General features: G+C 35.1%; 1 protein-coding gene across 1 annotated transcript in view; it reads left to right on the forward strand.

The window, feature by feature from the left end:
• The first annotated feature begins 364 nt into the window (after positions 1-364).
• LOC133516367 (uncharacterized) overlaps positions 365-18,233 on the forward strand; it is a 55,670-nt gene continuing 37,801 nt past the window's right edge. The window contains exon 1 of the mRNA XM_061849277.1: positions 365-466. The gene's annotated coding sequence lies outside the window, so the exon portion shown is untranslated. The remainder of the gene's footprint in view (positions 467-18,233) is intronic.

The raw sequence follows: 18,233 nt of genomic DNA on the forward strand, positions 1-18,233 counted from the left end.
CTATCAGTGTCAAAAGTGACGTTTTTTGGTCACAGAAATGCCACTTTTGACACTGACAGATCGGTATCGTATCGCTGTGATATCTTATAAGCATTGTTCGAATCAAGCCTTAAGTATGGAAAGAAAAACCTTTCTTGTTTGTGTATTGTGGTTGTAGTGTTCCTTACTTCTGAAAACAGTAGGTATATTTATCATTTATGTAGGACTATGCCGATTAGTTAGGTTCATCATGCTAAAATTATTATTAATTATCGTATAGGTACCTAATTCTTTCAGATCACATAATCACCCACGTAAGCTGAAGCGATGCCCACGCCTGCGTTGCGTGGCCCCGCCTCCCGCCCAGCCTATAAATGCTGGAGTTTCATTGTGGACAGCTACATTCGAACTTGCCGCCCTTTCGCGACTTCCTGCGTTCGAACTTCGAAAAGTTCCCGATTCCAAAAGCTCGTTGGAAGACTTTGAGGTAAGTTGATGTTTTATGATTTTTTTTTTTTTTGATTGCTCAATGCACATCAGGGTTGCGTGTTTTGAGATGCATCGTTTGGAATTAGGCAGTAACGAAAACAAAGCATGAATTAAAAACTTCGATACATGGTGATTCTATAATTAATTAATTGAGATGGCATCTGCATATATATTCTAAAAGAATCAAGGATGTGCTAGCTTTAAAATCAGTTCTAACAAGGTAGAGGTATAACCTTTAGTATTTGGGTCGCGGGTATATATTTTATGGCAAATTAAAGGTGCTTGTGTCTAGATAAGTGTAATTTTTTTTTGTGAAATAATGATCAGAATTTTAGAAATACCTTTACCTTTTTTGCTGTAAAAGGGGTGGTAAATATCCCATGGCCTATGAATTAAGCATTTAAATGAAAAACTAAAGGCTGAAGCCATGTAAATATTTAGGGACTTAAAATAAATTTACGTCATAATTTTATTATTATTCCAAATAAATACTGTATCATTCTATTGCATCCAGAATTTATAAATTAGAAAAGAAATGGAGCACTTCTAAATTAATAGCACATTCGATGTAGTTGCCAACATGAAAAATAAAATCACTTCACATAACAGGTTCAAAGCTCAATTGAAATCTCTATGACCTAATTAGAGTTTCAAGTAGTCCAACGTTGGGTATGATACATACCTATTTATTTCATTACGAAGTACTTATTGAATGTAGTTAACCTAACTAAAAAAAAACTAAAACCCGCCTTCTAAATTATGGCCCCTGAACCATTTCATGTCATTAGTTCTATATACCTCAAGCACTGTTATAAACACACGTCATGGTATTATTTTAAATTAAATAAATTGTAACGTAGGGGTAGATTCTTTTATGTAAAACCTAGCATTGCAGCAACATGCATTTTTTAATAAGGTAATAACAAATTAGCTACCGATCCGATATTTTTACAGCTGATAGTACTCAGCCCCTGGAGTATACCTGTTATAGGTTTTATAATGTTTTTTGGAGAAAATTGGAGAAGAAATTTGCTACGTAAAAATAGCCCGTTAATGAGATAATAATGATCATGTGATTTATAAATTCTGAGGTAGAAAAACATTTTTATTTCTATTTTTTATAACTTTTCATAAGTTAGGTTATTATAATTCCAACTTAAAAAATCATAAAAAATTGAAATAAAGAAGTTTATTCACTTAATCACTTAAAAAATCACATTTTAAAATAATGAGAAAACAATTACAAAAACGAATAAAATAAAATAAAAATATATTTCGATTTCATTCGACGTTGAAAAATTTCAATGTGATTGAGCACCCTCTTGTCGTTGAGGTAAAGTTATTTATAAATCTTGGCGTATTTAATCGGCATAATAAGTGTAACAAAATAAGGAGGTGCCGCTTATTTTAGCTAGAGTTTGAATTTACCATACAAACATGAACCACCCTTGTACCTAGTACGGCCTCGATAATCCGGACTTCAATAAAACAACCCCTGTTCGGACTCACGGAGCGTCCCCATTATAGTATGTTAGATATAAACATAAGTATATTCTAAAAAATTTTTTTTAATTAGAATATCAAAATCAGAGAAACTTTATTAACCAAGTAATTTAAGAGGAAAGAGAATGGCCGATTCTCCATACAAAAGTAGTCCCCATTTGCCTCTCTGGATACTGACATATTTGAAAATATTTTTAAATAATTTGATGTATATTAACCATAGCTATATTATTATAAAAATTAGGAGGGAAAACAGATTTCATACAAAACTTTGAAAGCTTCTAACTCCTATAATAATTAAATATTCGAAAAAACACAAACATCGGAGCATAGCTATTCTCAATAATGTTAATATTCAGAGACGAAAATGAGGACTCTGTTTGTATAAAAAGGTGATTTCGCGCGGGTTCTCCACTTTCGTCTAAACACTACATAATTGTGATTTAAAATGTAGAATCCATTTATTGAGCAAGAAAAGAATGTGTCCCTCGAAGTAAGGGGTCACTCGGCAGTTCGGATTACAGGGACGTTCGGAATCGGAATTAAATATTGTAAAACTGTTTACCTTTTACAGTACCTAATTATTTAAATAATATTTCCTTGCATCATTGTTACGAAATTCCGAATAGAATAATAATTAGATCGATAATTATATAATATGACCGTTACCATTACCTACTGACAAAAATGCGAAACAGGTTATTTCTACTTTTTTAAAATAACAATAAACGCATTATTTTTTTTGAAACATAAATTGGCTTAATATATACATATAATAAAGCTGAAGAGGGTCGAAAGTCTGTACATGGAAGATATTCGAAAAAAAGTTGGCTGGGGATACTTAGAATCGATAACAGAACACGTTACAACAGTTTTTAGAATTTTTGTCTGTTTGTCTGTTTTTCTGTTTGTCTGTTTATTTAGCCGCGCATCACGTGAAAACGGCTAAACGGATTTTGATGCAAACTTTACTAATCTGTCGAGAAAATCCCCGGCCAAGTTATAGGCTAAAAAAAGTCAAGGGGGGGGGGGGGGGCGTAGCCACTACACTCGATTAAGTTTGCACCTGAGTCTTATGGCGCTACAAAAAAGGAAAGAAGAAGGTGCAAACTTTTCTTGTTTTTTTTTTTGGTTTGAAGGAGGTGCAAACTTTTTTCAAATATATGCTACGACTATCGAGTACCCTGCTAAACTAACAGATGGCGCTGAAATTAAATCTCCGAGAAAGGATTTTGCCAAATTAACTCTAAATTTAGAAGAGGGGGGTACGGATATCAACAAATTTAATTGTATTTAACAGTAAATTGATTGTCACACATTGCACAGTGCCATCTTTTGAGGAACTGAGTAAACATTTAGTATTCAAGTAAACTAAAAATGAGTTGACTTAAATACTTACGAATTAGTGGTAAAATCAACACGCGCATAACTGCATAATTATTTAAAAAAATATTATTTTTCTCCGTCATGAATTATACCTAATCGTAATTATATCGCATCCATATTCATACGTATAGCCTTCTTTAAGCACTTAATGATGGCCACGAAGGTGGGTACTTTGAAAAAAAAACAGTTTTCTCTGACGTTTGCGGAGTAAATGTCAAACGATTTAGAACTCGCATTTTATACGCGTTTAAATGCCTTCCCGAAAAAATGAATTCTTTCGCGAAAGTCTCGCAACGCATTAAGGCTACAAGGGGCACGGTCTCAGGAGTCTGAGGAAGACCACGGTAAGAGACTCAGTGGCGCTCTAGCCGAGCAGGCCGCTTCGAAACTAGCGACGATCGTGATTTCAAACGTAGCCGCGACTACCAGAGACGTTATGCAGAATCGTTCCTTCCGTCCGTGAAAACCTCATTCGGAACGGAGACCTGACACAGGTGACGCAGCGTGAGAAATCTTGGGTTTGTGAGAGAGCCATACTCACGCAAAAAAAAGGAATAGGCAGCGGCAGTTAATGCGCGGAAATCGAAGGTGAACATGCAGTATATAATTTCTCTAACACTGTCTTGGATGAAGGCATCGTCACAACATACCCGGTGGAGTTGCTAAACTCATCGAGTGCTTCAGGATTCCTAGCACACGTTATGCAACGGAACCCGGCTAAAAGTAGTGCAACTGCAGCGAAATCTCATCGAGGCGCAGATCCTGATGGGGTGCGGCGCCGGAGAAGCCGTGTTCATCCCGCGCATGCCCCTCATCCTGAGCAAGTTCCTGTTCCGCTTCAAGTACCTACAGTTATCCTTGAGCGTCTGCTTTTCCATGACCATTTAACAAGTCGCAGGGGCAGACATTGTGCGCCGCCGGCATGGACTTGCGCACGGGTTGCTTCTCGCACGGGCAGCTCTACGTGGCGTGTTTGCGCGTTACCAGCTGCACGGAGCTATTCGTGCTAATACCCGCCAGGAAGACTTACAATGTGGTGTACAAAGAAATATTGTAAAATGTCAATGTTAAGTAAATAATTATACTTTACATACCTACTTATTTGTATGTAACTGTAGATATAATTGTATGTATATATTTGGGTGTGCATACATAAACATAACTGTAAATAAAATGCAAATGCTCGGCCTCAAGATTTTGATATCTCTTCTCCTTTCCTCTCATCTTACTTCTAACTAACATTACACCTAAATCCGAAAGTATGTTAGGAAGTATGGATTTCTATGTGTATATTTCTTACCTTTTCATGGACCGATTTGGATGATATTTGCCATGGACATGATTTGGATAGGTACAGTCAAGCACGTAAAAATACAAAAATGGTACTGTATTGTCCGATATAAATAAGCCCGATATAAATATGTCCGATAAAAAATTTGAATAAGCGCGAAAAAAACTTTTGATTTTGGAGTGTAGTCTAAGTGGTACCTAATTGTAAAATATTTTATCTGGACTATAGTCCTCTAGCGTATCCATCTGTCAACTTTACTTCAAGTTCCACCTCCATGGGAGAGGGAGAGAAATTAGGGGCGAAATAGCCGCTTAATAACAGAAACCGAATTCCACGCGGGCGGAGCCGCGGGCACAGCTAGTAATTTATAAAAGAGCCAATGAGGTCGATGGTAAAAATACGTTTTACAAAGCAAGAATTGTTCTTCTCAGAATAGACTTAAATTGATTTCCTTTTATCCACCAACGCAGCCGAAGCTCGCTCAATTAGATTATCACAATTCTGTTAAAAAAAAAACAATTAATAAAACAAGGTAAGGACTATCATCTGAATTATTTATTGCTAAGAGATTGGTTTATCCATTCAATTATTAATGGCTCCATTTTGGGTAATAATATTGCATAAAGAAGCTGTAAAAGTCGATGTTTTCGATTATCATCATTATTGCGAAGTATTGGATGATTATACAAAAACGAAGTGGTTCGTTTGCTAATTTCATAAACTCAATAAAAGTCTACACCTCTCTTAAGTTTATCTGGGCGTTTCATTTCACAATATGTTTCACGATTAATTGATATCGCACCATATTTCGTGAAGCGTTTTTTTACTCCAAAGGTATTTACATAATAAACAATACATTATCAATTACTCACCAAACTGCTAAGACAATTGGCAAAATACTGAAGCAGAGGAAAAATTACAAAAAAAATATTTGTATGTTTTAAAGATTGTATTGTGTATGTGGTTAGTTGCCACGAAGAAGGAGCAGCTGAAAATTAGCGCTGCAGTCTTCGAGCTGTGGCACAATTCTGAGCTTGAGTCTATTTCTGGCACACTTAGTTTAAAGAATTTAATTGTTGTAAACATAATTGTTTATGTATGTTCGCAAATAAAATACTTTTCTTTCTTTCTTTCTTTAAAATTACAATCTCTGAGAAAAGCTGTTATACAGGATGGAGTTTTTAATGGGTCAGTGACTGCTGTCTCCAAATTCAATGCTGCTACACTAAAATGGTCTCAGAAGACCTTTCCTACCTTTGTAATTAACGACGTTTATTGTTATATATTTTTTGAAAAATGTACAGTCGGGTGACATTATCATGGGCCTTTTCAAATAATTAATAGAATCAGGCGTTACTTTGCGGAAATCCATGACAAAAATGCCCAAAAATCCATGACAACTAAAACAGTCAGTTTCAGTTGTCGGGTGTCAGACTGTCAACATCTCCAGCATCTCCTGAGGATGCCTCGTAAAGAGGCGAAACACGTGTCGAGTTTTGTACTTTTGGTGGTGGGTTGTTATATTTATTTGCGTATTTATTTTTGCGGTGGGAGGGTGGGAACATTAATTGCATGTAAAAATACGCAAGTAAGTATAACGGGTTAGCACTGATTGACTAACATGTTATTTTCTCGCGGATTAGCAAAGTATTATTTCTTGCTTTAATGGGCCTTTTCGTCTATCGGCGACTAAATAGACTGATGAATGACGGACATGGTTTACCGCAGGCCTGACAGCAGAAGTTTGTGGAGAATAGGACTGAAACACCTTATGGTTATTTTGTCTTGTGTCGGCTACTTCAGCGGACCAGGCCGCGTAGCCAACGTTACAATCGTTAACGCTCCGTAGCGTATCGTAGTTATCCCTCTTTATCACTCTTCCACTTGAGTGCGACAGTGACAGTTGCGTTTCGTTCGCTATGGAGCGTTAACGATTGGCACGTTGGCTACACGGGCAGGGTGTGAAGCTAACGTGCCAATCGTTAACGCTACGTCTGTCACTATCGCACATTAGTGACACTTACTCACAATATTAATTGAAGATTGATAGAGAGAGACGACTACACTACGTTACGGAGCGTAAATGATTGACACGTTGGTTAAACACCCAGGTCTCCTCACAAACCTGGTTCGCGTCTTGAAGGGTCACAACCTCCACAATGAGTTGGCGCCACTTTGTCGGTTTCTTACCCATCGTTCGTCGTAAATCGAAAAATTAGGGAACGCCTCCTAAGGTAATTTTCGCGTAGCAGTAGGTATATACGTGATTCAGTAGCTGCCCTAACCGACCTGTAAAAATCCATCCTGTATCGTAATATGTACGTATCTATTGGGTTGTGATGTGATAGTTTTTGCAAATAAAACCGGAAAGCTGTAGGGAACTTTGCTGTGGAAAACAAGTTTGAAGTTAAATGAACGAGAATGAACTTCACCAACGAGATTACTTACACGACGACCTAAAATCCAGGTCTTAAACAGGTTGCAAACTACTTACTACACCCTTTACTTAGGTTTTACTTTATGTATAAGTTATCAGATTAGTAATTTTACTAAGGAATTACTTTTTCTATTAAGGAGTATTTACTGAGGAAATTATTTTTCTATTCTCATGCTCACTTGGTCGTTGTTGTTCTAAAGTGACCAGAAAATGATACGTTTCTGCTCTAGAGCACTGTACCATCGCCCACACTGTTAACTTGTGCTATATGTAATAAGGTCCACCGATGGACAGTTAAAGAGTGTTGCTGTTTGTACTTTCTAAGTAGTTACGTTTTTTTTCTTTTTTTTCAATCAATTAATCAATCAATCATGATGACGATAAGCAATTAAAATTATGATTTCAAATGTATTTGTCGTATAATTTCCATTCTGATAATTAACTCCCCATTCCATATTTACCTAAATGTTTCATTGAAAGTACCCTCAAGAAATACTACTGAACTTTATAATTAACCTTGTTTCTTTAAATGCACATGTATTTTATTTTCCTCGTATTCGAAATTAAAAAAAGAGTGTTTAGCTGGGGTGAAAGGCACCATTTCAGTGCAAGTATTATTTTAAACGTCAAACTTCTATGAAATTATGAGGTACAACATCGCTGCTAACTTAGCTTGGTCTGACTCTACCTAACGCTTGCTTGAAACAAACGGCAAATATGTTTTTAAATATATAATATATTTCTTGTAAATATAAAAAAATCTACTTCTCAATCAGTTCAAAACGAGTTTGTATGCCTGGTTATGTGATCTAAATCTAAATATATAAAAGAAGAAACTGACTGACTGACTGACTGACATATCAACGCACAGCCTAAACCGCTGGTTTTAGAGATTCCAGGCACATAGGTTCTTTACAAGGTCTAGGGGTGCACTAAGAAAGGATTTTTCAAAATTCACTCCCTAAGGGGGTGAAATGGGGGTCCAAAATTTGTATGGGGAAACAAGATTAGATTGACTATTTTATTTGAAACTTTGCAAGAGTATTCCTAACGATAAATGAGTAAATGTGTTTCAGATTTTTTGAGAATTCAACCCCTAAAAGGGGGACATATGGTGACTAAGTCTATAAATCAACATGGGTATTATTTCTATGCTTTATCGGGTCGCTGATTGCGAAAATAACAACAATTTTAAAATCGAACGCGGTGGACGTGAAATACAAATCCCCTGTTGGGGTGCGATGAGGTTGAAAGTACTCAAGTGTCAATATGGGTGTCGTCTTTATGATTTTTTGGGACGTTATTTACGAAAATGACATTGATTATTTTCTTCTTCTTCCTTCCCTTATCCCACCTATGTGGGGTCGGGTCTCCTTGTCAATTTGCGCCAGAGTGGTCGGTTCTGGGTTGTCTGTTCTTCGATGTTCAGGTTCTTCAGGTCGTTTCTAATATTGGACCACCATGTGGATTTTGGCCTGCCACTTCCTCTAGGGCGTTCGGGAAGGCTTAGCGCAATGTTTACTATATGGTCCTTTCCTCTTCTTCGAGTGTGGCCGTACCATCGTAGACGAGATTCAAGGAGTTTGTCTTGAATTGGAGCCACTTTGAAACTTCCGCGAACGTACTCGTTTCTTATCCGGTCTAGTCTTGTGACACCACCAGCCCAGCGTAGCATCTTCATCTCATTTACGTGAAGGGTTTGCTCGTGGTATTTCTTTATGGCCCAGCACTCAGAGCCATATAGCATGGCAGGTCTCACGGCCGTTTTATACACCTTTCCTTTCGCTTTAATGGGCATACGGTTGTCACATAGAACCCCTGATAAGCTTCGCCATTTGAGCCATGCCGCTTGTGTTCTGTGGGAGACGTCTGCATCTATATTGGCATCGGATGAGATGACAGATCCTAGGTATTTAAACTTTGTTACCTTAGGTACAGGATGTTTTCCGATGCACACGTCTCTGTCGTCTTGGACTTCGGTAGAAAATTTGCATTGCATGTACTCGGTTTTGCTCCTGCTAATCTTGAGGCCATTTTGTTCCAATGCCTTAGTCCAGGATGTAAGTTGGGTCTGCATGTCTTCAGCTGACTTGGTTAAGAGTACTACGTCGTCCGCGTATAGCATACACCATGGCACCGGCAGTTGTATATCCTTGGTTAAATAATCTATTACTAAATTAAACAGTAAAGGGCTTAAAGTGGATCCCTGATGAACACCACCTTGGACTTCGAACGGTTCACTAAGGCCAGCTGGGCTTTTGACTCGAGTTGTGCAGTTGTGATACATGTCCCTGATTATGCTAATATATTTTTCGGGAATGTTTTGCGCCCTGATCGCTTGCCACACTAGTTTTCGGGGAACTCTGTCAAAGGCCTTTTCTAAATCAATAAAGACAACATGCAGGTTCTCTTTATTTGCTCTGTGTTTTTCCATAACGATTCGCAATGCGTGAATAGCATCGGAAGTCGACTTATTTGCTGTGAAGCCAAATTGATTTTCAGATAGTGTTATTTGGTCTAGTATACGTCTACTTATAATTCGCTCCCAAATTTTGAGGGTGTGTGATGTTAATTTGATTCCTCTGTAATTTGCACATTCGCTAACATCTCCTTTATTTTTGAAAAAAGGTGCCAAGTAACTATTTCGCCAGGAATTAGGAATACTACCAGTTGAGAGAATAAGGTTGAATAATTTCGTTAGCCAGTTAATTCCAATATTACCCAGCATTTTCCAGATTTCGGCCGGGGTTTCATCGGGGCCAACTGCTTTCCTATTCTTCATCTTTCTTACTGCGAGTATCACTTCATCTTCACTAATAGCTGGAATCGGTCCAGAGGTAGGTATTAAATCTGGTAGTGCCTCACTAGGAAATTCTTCATTTGAGAGTTCATCAAAGTAATCCCTCCACCGCGTTTTTATGGCTTCATCAGAGGTAAGAAGGTTCCCTAATTTGTCCTTGATATATTTATTAGTTTTGATATCCAAAGTATTTCGAAAACGTTGTTTTGCAATTTTGAATAGTTCAGTGTCCTCCTTAGCCGTTTCGATTTTGTTATAGAAACCCACCCTGGCAGCAGCTCTTTCTTGTGCAACCGTTCTTTTAGTTTCTAATTTAGCTTTTTTGTAGTTTTCATGGTCTTCGTTAGAGCAGCTACTTTGCCATGTCTTAAAAAGGTCTTTCTTGTTTTGGATAGCTTGTTTAGTGGTTCTGTTCCACCAACTGGGATCTTTATCTTTGATAATACCTTTAGAGACACCTAAACAAATTTTCGCTTGTGCTTTACACTTCTCTTCAAACTTGAGCCACATATCTGAACTTACTTTATATTCTACATTTATATCTTCCTCTAAATAATTATTCAGTGTTTTAATCAGTATGCCGCCCTTTTCGCCGATCAGATTTACCCATTTGACTCTTTCTGTTTTATCGGTTATATGTCGGATAGGTTTGGGAAGCTTAAATTTTGTTAATAATAATCTGTGCTGTGCGGTCAAAGATTCACCAGGTATAACTTTACAGTCTCGGAAACAACGTCTTAGACTTTTATCTCCAAGTATGAAATCTATTTGTGAAGTCCTTCCGCCGCTTTTATAAGTGACATTGATTTTTGAAAATGACATTGATTATTTTAAAATGTAATATTGTGGACATGAAAAATGTTGAAAGTATTTTTGCCATAAAAGAAGGAACTGACTGACTGACTGATTGACTGACATATCAACGCACAGCCTAAACCGCTGGTTTTAGAGATTCCAAATGTGGCAAGTAGGTTCTTTACAATGTCTAGAGATGCACTAAGAAAGGATTTTTCAAAATTCACCCCCTAAAGGGGTGAAATGGGAGTCCAAAATTTCTAAGGGGAAACAAGATTAGTTAGACTATTTTATTTGAAACTTTACCAGAGTATTCCAAACGATAAATGAGTAAACACGTGTTTCAGGTTTTTTGAGAATTCAACCCCTAAAAGGGGGAAATATCGTGACTAAGTCTAAAAATCAACATGGGTATTAGTTATATGTTTTATCGGGTCGCTGATTACGAAAATAACAACGATTGTAAATGTAAAATCGAACGAAGTGGACGCCATGTCCATGTAAATAAATAAGTCGCAGGGTAATAGGTCTCATGTCTAACAGTGAAAATTTATTGTAATGATGTTTTTGAAACAAAATGTCCAATTATTCTTATCCATGAATATTTTCCTGAAATTATTCAAAACTAAGCGACAACAGCATACTTTAACATCTTTTATGAGGTTAAAACCTGTTTAAAATATTTCCAAGATGATGAAAGTTAATACAACATTCATTCTAACTGAACCTGAACTGGGGCTTCACTCTCGTATAAATTATAAATTAATTATAATGTATACGAGAGTGAAGCCCCAGTTCAGGTGTGGGTTTACAAATAATTGGCTAATTTCCTGCGAAAAAGTAAAATTATTTTACAACAATTATAAAATGAAATAAACCAGTGTGAAGTTGTCTAAAATTTGTTCAAAATTTCGATAACAGTTATTTTCTTAAGTACCTACTTTGGTTCTTCTTCTATTATGAAACTAGTTAATAAGTACTATTTTTACATGCACGGTGTAACATGAGGGAACCGAAAGATTTGTGAAAGAACAGTGTATTCCCATCACATTTTGAGACTAAAATGTTATATAAACTCAGAGTTAATATCAATTTAAAAAAAACACCTTATTGTAACTTAGTGGAAAACACCTTTTTGATGGCGATGATGGTATTATGGGGCGTAGTCTAAATATCCCTATTGATAGATGTCAAAAAGTGGCAAGTAACCTTTTCAAAAACTAGGTTAAAAAAAAGTAATTTTTAGTAGCTTTATCATAAGTTTTATCATAATATATGTACAAATAATATGAACTTTTTATGTAAAAATATGTACAAATATATTCAAAAATTAAAAAGCAAAATTTTTTTTGGCGATGTTTACTTAAACTCATGTACGAGTAACATATTTTCCTTCCTTTGGCCTCAGAAGTGCGTGGTTAAAATCTTGATGTCTGGGTACTTCGTGGCTAACTAAGTCTATTTTTCTCATACATTGTTTATTGTTTGCCATATTTAATTAAATTAACTTCCCAATTAAAGTTAATTAAGCAAATTAGATAAAAAATTAAACTGTAGGCAAACTGACCAACATTTGTTCAGCGACTTAAAAAAAAAATGAAGTCTAAACTTCCTATTTTTCATACAAATTAAATACCTATTGTCTGTCATCAGTGTAATTGACGCTGCTCGTCATGATTTAAGCTAGATATCTATGCTTCAAACATAACAAAATTCGCAATACATTGCGTCTTAGAATAGACTTTAAAGTGTGCTTAAAATCAAAATAAAATTATTTTTTTAAAATCGCTTGTACGGTGTACTCCTAAATTAAGCTCTGAAGAAGAAACTCCAAGATAGTACTATCTTCTTGTTATTTTTTAATAAATAGATACAAGTAGGTAACGTTTAGGTATTTGGGAAATCTATACAAAATATGTGTAGCCGTTTCGGCTGTACGGTGCAGTCTGATGTATGTACACGGAGCGGGGAGCCGTGACGTATGTGTGTGACGTCATTTGTCGTCAACCGTCTTTGTATGAGTACTTATTATGTTGCGCCAACATCCCTGAACATATTTTGGTGAGTTGAGAGTACCGCCTACAGCTTAATTTTTTGCTCGTGTTACAGAACACGGTATAAGTATAACCAATAACGAGTTCCTATGTGTGATGTCAACGTCAATCAAACTTTGGTTACACAAATTACACGCTACTTAAGTAACTTTTAATACCTTTGTTGTAACAACATTGAGAACTACACACTAACATGGAGAAGCTCACAAATAATATCTCAATATAATTATAAATCGCATTGATTTGTTAAAAGTTATTATAACGAAGTTGGTATGTTAAGTAACATATAAGTAGGTTTAAAGTTTAAACTTTATAAAACTTATCATATAATACACAGTATATGAGGAAGGATGGATAGTGACGATTATGCGCTAGACCGCAGACGATGGTCACTGCATTAAGCCAAGAATTTAAATATGACAGAAATATTTAAATATATTTTTTTATTTACTCCATAAATATTATTTACCAGCCTGTATAATTGGAATTACAATAATTATGCTATTTTTAATAGAAAACTATTTGCCTATATATTCCTCTTATTTTCGTGTCATGGGTGCCCAGTAGGCAGCAGTCACAGCCCTGACTGTCGCGAACCTCAGATCCTATATATTGGTTTAGAGTCTGGCTACTGAAATATTACACAATATTTTGGCGGGAAATTCAAAAAATCTTGGAGTGGTACTTTGTGTAGTAGGAATTATAGTTTTGATACTAGAAAATATTTTTGATTTTCTGTGCACACGTAAGGTACCTAAGGAAATAAGTTAATAATGTTAATATACGTTGACATGCACTCAAAGTCAGCTCTCGTAATTTCTACCTCTATGCAAATTATATAGACATGTTTCGCCAGGATATTTTTATATCAATTTACTACTGACCAGTCTTTCCACAGATTTCTTCTAAATATTAGTTTTCAGTAACTCGTTACGTTCCAATGCTTTGATTTTATTGATATTTTCCAAAACTTCTAGCAGACATAAATTGACAACAGACTTTTAGCTTTTTTTAAAATCATAGACAATTGGTGATACAACATGGAAATATCTGTCAACAATATTTGGCTAGCCAGACTCTGGCACGTTATGGCTCCCACTTTGTGCGGTCTATATTTCGCCGGCGGTGATGATCTCTGTTTTTATGATAAATAAAGAAATATTATAGGACATTATTACACAATTTGACTTAGTACTAAAGTATGCATGGCATGTGTTGTGGGTACTTAGACAACGATATATATACATATATATATATATATATATATATATATTACATATACCTAATATATAAGTATTTATAAATACATAGAAAACACGCATGTCTCAGGAACAAATATCCATGCTCATCACGCAAATAAATGCCCGTTCCAGGATTTGAACCTGGGACCATCGGCTTCATATGCAGGGTCAATGCCAACTAGGCCAGACCGGTTCTCATGATTAACAGACATATAAACACATAAAAAGTTAGAGCATTGATAAAGGGTTGTTGATAACTGGATGCCGAAAACATGATTTATAGATGCATATTAGCGCTAAATAATCAGTTAATCATCTCATTAGCAAACACTTGAAATATAAACAGTCATGTTTGTCTAAGGCTGTATGTTTTCAGATGCAGGCAGTGGGTCAAATTTGTTGGGAACGAAGACCTGGTACATCTTCCCATAGAAAAGTTACATTTATTGAAACATGTATGTGCAGATCATTTTGAAAATAGAGCTTTTAATAAAAAAAACACGACTTAAAAACTGTATTTAAATAATTCGGGTCCACATTAAGCCCCACCACGTATTAGTCCACTCAAAGAACTATCCACTATATAACATACAACTTAAATGTGGACTCGATGCTAACCTGATTTCGAGTACAATATTTGTAGACAGGAGTCTATGTTTCAACCCTCCCCATTTTATCGATATCGATAAGAATCGCAAGCGTGTAGCGTACTACACTATTTAAATCGGTTATGTTGGTACTATGGTTTCTTGACAGCTCTTTGTCGTACATTTTGGTAATGATTTGCGAAACAAACTGATTCCAGTCAGTACAAAATCGAATTTTACTCGAATACGAGTACCTATATTAAATTAAAAATCCGGACACTGAAAAAAGTAACCGAACCTTTCAAATATTAGCAAATTCTAGTTGTTATAAAAGGTAAAAACATTTAATAACAGTACCTATTAGATTTTTCTGAGGCACGTACTTTGGGACTTTCTCTGATTATTCATTTTGGCGGCTAATGTATTGATGTGAGGATTTGGTTATCATTGATAGCACTATCTAAACCGATATCGCAAGTAATATTAGTCACTAGGATCACGTAATTTGGAAGCACAGATTTGTATTATTTGTGTATTAAACGCAACCATGATACTTTACATTTATTTATGTATGTAAGTATGTATATACTTTATTGTAAGTAAGTAAGTAAGTAAATATTCTTTATTGCACCAACAATTATACATTTTACATACATGTAAAACTACAAATGATTTTTAAAGGAAAATAGAACCAGGTAACAACAGGCACATAGAAATAAAAACACGAAAAACACAGTTACAGAGTAAATTAAATACAACAAAGGCGAACTTATCCCTGTATGGGATCTCTTCCAGTTAACCTACACATATACATTTATTACGGTTTTCTCCGAGCTAATAATATAAAATGGTTTTTATTACGTGAAACCGTAAAACGCCATATAAAAGGGTGGGTAGACTGGGTAGGCACTAGCACATGAACAGAAAAGGGCAGAAAATTCGCAGGTTTATGTAACTATGACATAGTTCACTATTGTTTCTCATATTTTCATAATAATCGTGTTCTCTATATTAAAATCATTGCTGCCGCCGCATTCTCGTACAGAGAGTAATGAATTGTATATACATGCTTATCCTCAAGATTTTAACAAATTAAACACACTTTTATTGCCGACTTACTAAGTGTAAGATTTTTCTAGAATAAGATGTTAAGTTTCATATACACCAAATAAACTATTTCTATTCTATTCTATTTCTACTTGCTCTCCTTTTCATTTCTATCAAGTACTCAAGATCTTTATAAACTCTATGTGTTTATATTTTTTTCTCCGAGGAGTGGCTATCTTTCGATTGCATCATCAGATAAGCTCTAAGTTAACATATTATTGCATTGTCATCGGATATACGGAAGTAGGTATTCCAAATTTCAGCTTCAATATTTGAAGTACATATATATTATTCTTCTATCCATCGGTGGATCTTATTACAAAAGGCATAAGGTCCACCGTTGGCCACTTAGTGTTGCTGTTTGTATATGTACTATATGTAACTGTGTATTAACTGTATTATTTATGTAACATTTCATACATATCCATTTGTTGGATCTGACACAAAATAATAAAAATACTTACAGGCGTATTCTGATTTATATAACAGGTTAGGAATTAGATTTTGATTAGTTATGATTCTGATCTGTCAGTGTCGAGTGACGCTTTTGCTTGAAAAAATGTCACCTTTCATACTTACAGATCAAATCCGTAAATAATCCAGATCTGATTCATATCCTGTTATTATAATCAGAATGCGCCAGTTAGTTATTAAAAAGTTAAATTAGTAACTTAGTTATCCCTAAACTAGTATACATAGACTACAAGTTTATCGATAGAAAATCTTTTAAAATGTCGGCAGCGGCAGGAAAAAATGATATTTTAAATAATTTCTTAGTGAAATTTAATACTAATTGAATGACACAAAACGACCTACATTTAAGGTGTTTGTCTCGGGAATTCAGTTGATGGCGGTAAAAATAATATTATTCTTCAAAGCCGAAGAAAATATTAACTGTCAGATATTAAATAAAATCAAACCAAATCCCAAATCCTAATGAAAGTCATGAAATACTTATCAGTCAAAATCATCATTTAAAAGTCAATTCTACCAGCTAACATAAGGACACAACTAATAATTTGCCTCTGATTACATGTGGATAAAATGCAACTTTCTCATCAGTTTAAAAAAATCAAGAGAGCCTTTACCAGCTAGTGTGGAGTAAAATAAATTGTGCCCAAATAAAATTTGAATCATGGGTTCAAAAAAATATGAAAAATCATGAAAATAAATCTTAGTAAAAACTTTCATCAAAAACTATAGCGATCATGACCGGTTACGAGCCCTGCCCTTAATTTTCATTTTCTCATTGACTTCTGTTATATTGCACACAGCAGGCAGACGCCTAAATACCATGGCAAGAGCAAATTTAATGATCACTGAGAATGAATATTTAAAGGTCGACGATGGCGTAGGAAAAGCGTTTCAACATTTATGAAAACACGTATCTTAAGCAAAATGCAATCGACTTAGGTTGTATTATCTTCATAAGAAGTAAGGTTTCAACATGTGGTGAGTTTCTACATACACATAGACATAGATGTGTTGGGGAAATTATGTAAATATTTAGGTATAAAGAAAATATCAACTTCTTTGAAAATAGTTAACAATTGCGGTGGAGTAGCTTTACCTATATTGTGGTCAAGCGAGATAGGTAAGAGAAGAAATTAAGTTTATTTTTAGCGCTAAAAAAAGAACGGAAATATAATCCTTTGTACGCTTTGCTGTCAGTTCGTATGTTAGATCAAAGGGCATTTTCGCTTTGACTAATGTAAGTATACGAATACGAGATTTCCTCTTGAGTTCCTTTTAAATAGTTAACATAGGTACTATTGATTTTTATTGTTTCGACGATACATTACCGCATAATATAAGAGCAAGAAGTTGTACCTTTGCACTGAAGCTGAGCGCTTAAAGTATACAACGTGTCTCTACTCTCTAGACATTGAAATCCCAAGTAGAGTTCCTTCTCAGGAATGTTCTAATATGGTAAATTATTTGATTAGATAAACATACAAAAAAAAGTTCAATTAATTCCAATAAAATCATCAATTACTGTATTAGTCGTTCACAATGACGATAATATTAAAGTAACACTAGTGACATGACATGCTCTTTAATTACCGTGTATTTATAAGTACAGTTAGCATCAAAAGTAGCGGATCAAACAAGGTTTCAAAAGTATCTACCATTCTGTAACAGCTTAACAAAATGTGATGGTTCTATATGTAGAACAATTAAGACGGTAAAAGATGTACTTTTGAAATTAAATTTTAGAGATTAATCTTTATTTGGAAAAGTTATCCAGAATATCGGATACTTTTGGCGCGTTGTTTCATCCGCTACTATTGATGCTGACTGTACATACAGGCTGTTCCGAAGTATTAAATCGTAAATCATTAATTTCACCGTTAATACTGTGTCGTTTGGAATGAGACTTTGCACATAGGTCAGAAATACCCTAATCGAAACGTCCTATTCATCTATGTTCAGAGGGTAGAGACACGTTGTATTTGACTTGATGCCGATGCCTTCTACAGGTATAGGTTAGGTTAGTTATTTAATTTAATTATTTACAACATTTAGGTTAAGTATTTACAATGACATCATTTTACGCCATAAGC

The sequence above is a fragment of the Cydia pomonella genome, chromosome 3 (genome assembly GCF_033807575.1).
Source record: "Cydia pomonella isolate Wapato2018A chromosome 3, ilCydPomo1, whole genome shotgun sequence".
Classification (NCBI taxonomy): Eukaryota; Metazoa; Arthropoda; class Insecta; order Lepidoptera; family Tortricidae; genus Cydia; species Cydia pomonella.